Here is a 5,997-nt window from a genome sequence, read left to right as displayed (position 1 = left end):
CAAAATTCATTGTGTAACGGCTCCCATTGTCACTAAGCGGAAGGCTTCCTGGGAGGATAAGCCAGCATTTGTAATTAAGTCTGTCTGGTGGAGTTATCTTGGAGAAAACCCTTTCAGTGTACCAGGACTCAACGTTTCCACCTGTAAAACGGGGTAGCTTTGTATGAAAGAAAAGAAAGGGCAACAAGAGTAACCACTTCATCCAGACCCCCTTCCCCCAACCACCACCACCACACACACACACACACAAACACACACACATATACACACACACTCACACACAAACTCACACTCACATATACACACACTCACACACATACACATACACATAGACACACACACACTCACACACATACACACTCACACAGAAATTCACACATATATACACACTCACAAACACACACACACACAAACACACACATACACATATACACAAACTCACACTTACATGTACACTCACACATATACACACACAAACACACAATACACATATGCAAACACATACACACACATATACACACACAAACTCACACATACACACTCACACAGAAATTCACACTCACATATACATACACATATACACACACTCACACACATACACATACACATAGACACACACACACACATACACACTCACATATACACTCACATATACACACACACTCACACAAACACACATACACACACAAACTCACACTCACACACATACACACTCACACAGAAATTCACACATACACACATATACACACTCACAAACTCACATATACACTCACACACACGCAAACTCACACTCACATACACATATACACAAACTCACTCACATGTACACTCACACATATACACACACTCACACACAAACTCACACATATACACACACACACAAACTCACACTCACATATACACTCACATATACACACACTCACATACACACACACATACACATATACACACACACAAACACACACACACACACACACACACTCACACAGAAATTCACACATACACACACATATACACACTCACAAACTCACATATACACACACACACAAAAACACACTCACATACACATATACACAAACTCACACTTACATGTACACTCACACATATACACACACAAACTCACACAATACACATATACAAACACACATATACACACACAAACTCACACATACACACTCACACAGAAATTCACACTCACATATACATACACATATACACACACTCACAAACTCACACTCACAGATACACTCACAGACTCACACACAAACTCACACATATACACACACAAACTCACACTCACATATACACTCACACACACATACACATATACACACATGGTTATTAGAGTCATCAGCAGATAGAGAAAAACATCCCATCTAGTCCCCAAAAGATAGGACAAAAGCAGAGAAGGAAAGAAATGCTTACTTCCTAGATCAGGCCATCAGCAGAGTCCAGTGTTGATGTTCCGATAGTTTAGTGAGCTTGGAGAATATAGTTTAAGTCTTAAGAAAATAAACTTTTCTAACTATTTCTCCTGGGACAGGGAGATAGTCTTCACACAAATTCAAAATCAGCAAAAAGAAACTAACATAAAAACATCCTGACGGCTCTCTTTCTCCAAGGACAGATAGTTTCCCCAGATCTCTGATTCATCTTGGCAACATCTGCAAATAAACCCCAATGACCTAGAGGCTAAAGAGGTACAAAGAACTATGTGTGACTGTGTGTGCCTAAAATGTTTCTTTATAGCAGGAAAGGGTGTTCCCATGATCCACTGAGTTAGAAGAATAGGCAGTTCTGAGGTGGTGATAAGGAGCTGCAGGTTGGGGGAGAGGGTGCTAAAAGAATTGGGCCTCTTTTTTTTTTTTTACATTTTACAGCCTTTCATTAAGCACATAAAACTGTACTATTTAATATATTTCTCCATGAACATTTTGTGAAATTCAGATCACAGCATATCATTTACAAATCTTTCGTCTTTCTTCTGATCATCTACACCTTTTGCACAGTTCTTGAAAACAACATTGAAGTTGGCCTGAGGCTGGGATGGGCCAGTGAGATCAAGGAGAGGGTTTCCCCTCAGAATGTTTTGCATACGAATCCTTCCTTCTTCAGCCTTTTGTTCTCCTTCCTTCCTGGCCTGCTCTTCAGCTCCGCCTTCTTTAATTTTTTCCAGCTCCGCAAGAAGAGCTGCGGTATCATCATCATCGCCACTCTCCTCTTCAAAATCTTCATCTTCCTCACCTGTTAGAGGGTCGTGTGCATCGAGGTTGGCAGCGGGAATCTGGACCAACCAAGGCTTCTTTGACACTGAAGAGGAGGTTGTATGTTCTCGGGTTGGCCGGTCTCTGTTTTTTTCTCTTGCAGCAGCTCTCTCTCTCTTCCAACTCGCTCCTGAAATCACGGTTCCGAACTTCTCCAGGGGCATCCTGAGTGGTCTGTCTATATTTTATCTTTGCATGAGAGGGTAGGTCTCTGCTTGAATATTGCTTTGAGAGTTGGCTCAAATCACCTTCTCCTTTTCCTCTCCCCGCTCTTGCAGGTTCAAAAGTTGGCCTAGCTGCTGTTGTCATCTTCTACGAGTCTGCTTTCCTGCTGCCGCTCACTTTGGCAGAGCTCCGATGCAGTTGCCTCAGGAGATCATACAGACGCCGTTATAACTCTTGGCTCCCAGAAACCTCTGCGCCGGGCCTCTTTTTAAGTATGGGGACAAAGAGCATGTGACACTCAGCCAGAAGCCACCCGCCTGGATGAATCAGGCAGGGAGGCTTCCATGAGTGCTTAAAGGAGGTCTTTGTAGTCAGGAAGACCTGGGTCCAACCCCAGCTTACAAGACATGCAAGCTACTTTGCCTGTTTTACCCTCACTTTGCTCATCTGTAATATGGGGATAATAAAAGTACATATCTTATGAGGCTGTTGTGAGGCTTAAATGAGATAATGCTGGAAAAAATAAGTGGGGGGAGCTTAGCAGAGTGCCTGGCACATAATCAGGCCTAATAAATGCTCAAAATATTAGTAATCATTGAAATGAGTCCTAATTTCCTAGGGCTGCCATAACAAATTACCACAAATGTGGTGACTAAAGACAATGGAAATTATTCTCTCACAGTTCTGGGGGCCAGAAGTCTGAAATCAGATGTTGGCAGGGCAGTGCTGCCTCCGAAGGCTCCAGGGGAGACTCCTTTCTTTCTCCTCCAGCTCCGGATGGCTGCCAGCATTCCTTGGCTTGGGGCTGCGTCACTCCAACGTCTGCCCCCTGGTCACATGGCCTCCCCTTCTCCTCCCTCTGTCTCTCCTCTGTTTGTCTTATAAGGACACTTATCCTCTCTCACCCCAGGCCCTGCAAGTGTCAGCAGCTTGCCTGACTGTGCTTCTGGGTCTCCATCTATAACACAGGGAAACCTCTGCGCTTAATGAGAGTTTTCTTGATTTAGAATGTCTTTCTTGGGACCTCCCTGGTGGCACAGTGGTTAAGACTCTGAGCTCACAATGGAGGGAGCCTGGGTTCAATCCCTGGTCAGGAAACTAGGTCCCACGTGCATTCCACAACTAAGAGTTTGCATGCCACAACTAAGGAGCCCGCCTGCCACAGCTAAGACCCAGCGCAACCAAATAGATAAATCAAATATTTTTTTTAAAAAAAATTATAGAATGTCTTTCTTTGTCCCTTTGGCAGGATGACACCTTGCCCATCCAGGAAGAGGATTAGCACTGTTGGTCTTCCAGGGTCCTCGAAGGAAGTTCACAGAAATGCATGCAGCAGACCATGGGTAGCTTTGGGGAACGGCATCTCCTAAACTAGCAGCCTTGGGCCATTGGTGCTTGAAACTCAGGAGAGCCCTCAGAGGTCCGCCCTCACTTGTAAAAGCGCACAGCTTTTGTTCACCTCTGCGGCCCCCTCATCGTCTAGGTCCTAAAGTTGTAAATGAACAGGCTCGTCCAGCAAGATGCACAGAGGCAGCTAGGGACGACCTCTTCTAACTGTCCATTTTACTCTTTCCTTTCCTCACTTAGAATATTTCTAAACTACCTTTCACTCATTCCTACAGAATCATTGCCTTTGTTTTCGACCATGTGTTGTATGAAATGCTGATTCTGCTGGTATAAAGTTTAGGCTCTCTTGGGACTCCCCTGGTGGTCCAGTGGCTAAGACTCCACGCTTCCAATGCAGGGGGCCCGGGTTTGATCCCTGGTCAGGGAACTGGATCCCACATGCCGCAACGAAATCTTTCACAGAGCAACGAAGGTCCTGCGTGCCTCAACTAAGACCTGGTGCAGTCAAATAAATATTTTTTTAAAAATAAGAAAGTTTAGGATCTCTCATAGTTAAGGACTCCCCAGTGCTGCATCTGAGTCCCAAGGTTTTCACATGTGAACGTCTGTCTCCTGGAATACGTGGGATGCAGAGTGGGAGGTGGAGATTGGCCTCCCTGGGCTGGGCAGCTGCTTGCTGGGCTCCCTGCTGGGTGGGCCCAGGGCTGCAGATCACATGCCATCTGCTCTCCCAGCCCTGCTCCTGACCCGCCCAGAGGGACTTGCTATTCTAATTCACCCACCAAAGATGCACTCTTTCCGATCTAAACAAACTAAACTGTGTCGGCTTGACGTGGCCCTGCTTGGGTCCCAGAATCTCCACCGTCCTCCTTTTCTCCCTCCTTTACAAACCAGGGGTCAGAAGAGCTGGCAGTGAAATAAGATAATAGATCCTAAGCTGTTTATACTGCAAACAAGCCTGTCACCTGCCCAGGTGAATTGCCTTTTTTTTTTTTTTTTTTTTTTTTTTTAAATAAATTAATTAATTAATTTATTTTTGGCTGTGTTGGGTCTTCGTTTCTGTGCGAGGGCTTTCTCTAGTTGCAGCGAGCGGGGGCCACTCTTCATCGCGGTGCGCGGGCCTCTCACTGTCGTGGCCTCTCTTGTTGCGGAGCACAAGCTCCAGACGTGCAGGCTCAGTAGTTGTGGCTCACAGGCCCAGCCGCTCTGCGGCACGTGGGATCCTCCCAGACCAGGGCTCGAACCCGTGTCCCCTGCACTGGCAGGCAGATTCTCAACCACTGCGCCACCAGGGAAGCCCGAATTGCCTTTTAAAGCCTGTGCTTGTAACCCCTGAACAAATGATCCTGAGCTCTCCTGACCTGGAGGCCAAGTTAGAGACCAACATGCAAACCAGCTGGACTCTCCTCCTGGCTCCTTGATAGCCTGAAAGCTCCAGCCAAAGGACCTGGCAAAGGCTCCCTCACTGAGGGTCCTGGCAGGCTGAGAAACTCTGCAGGTTCTCGGGCTTCACCTTCTGGCTCGCTGCTTCTCCTCGCTGGTTTCCAGTCTACACCAGTGGTTCTCAACTAGGGATGTTTCCCCTCAAGGGACATTTGGCAATGCCTGGGGACATTTTTGGTTGTGACAACCTGAGGAAGGGTGCTCCCAGCATCAGATGGGTATAATGCAGGGTTGCAGCTAATCTTCCTCCAACACACAGGACAGCCGCAGGATAACAGAGTTATCTGGTCCCAAACGCCAACAGTGCTGAGGCTGAGAGAGACTCCGTGTATACCTGCACTTGGATCTGTTTACTGGAATTTGGTTCTTCCTGTCTTACTGAAACCGAGCAGGTTCCTCCTGGGCGAGGAAGCCTTTCTGTTCTCCATTTTCTTGTTTGTAGGGAACAGAATCCAGCCTCCACGACCTTCCCTGAGCTCCAAAGGGCGATTCAAACAGTTGCTAATCAAGGGGAGAGCAGCCAGGAACCACCTGAGGCCAGGAACCAGAGAAGCTCACCAAGAAGATTACCTGTGACCAGATTAGAGGAGTGCAGGCCCTGCACACACCCTAATCCTGTCAGCAATCCCACCCTTGAACTATTGCTATAAAACTCATCAAATCTTCCCACAGGAGCCCGCTGTGGCCCCCTTTGCCTGGAAAAGCAGTAAAGCTATTCTTTTCTACTTCACCCAAAACTCTGTCTCTGAGGTTCCATTCGGCACTGGCGCATAGAGGT

General features: G+C 46.6%; 1 pseudogene; it reads right to left on the bottom strand.

Moving 5' to 3' along the window:
• Nucleotides 1–1,906: 1,906 nt before the first annotated feature.
• Nucleotides 1,907–2,797, bottom strand: LOC116762570 (annotated as a pseudogene).
• Nucleotides 2,798–5,997: the final 3,200 nt, after the last annotated feature.

This window comes from Phocoena sinus, chromosome 11 (assembly GCF_008692025.1).
Source record: "Phocoena sinus isolate mPhoSin1 chromosome 11, mPhoSin1.pri, whole genome shotgun sequence".
Classification (NCBI taxonomy): Eukaryota; Metazoa; Chordata; class Mammalia; order Artiodactyla; family Phocoenidae; genus Phocoena; species Phocoena sinus.
Note: the sequence above shows the minus strand (reverse complement) of the source record. Positions and strands in the feature narration are given on the sequence as shown.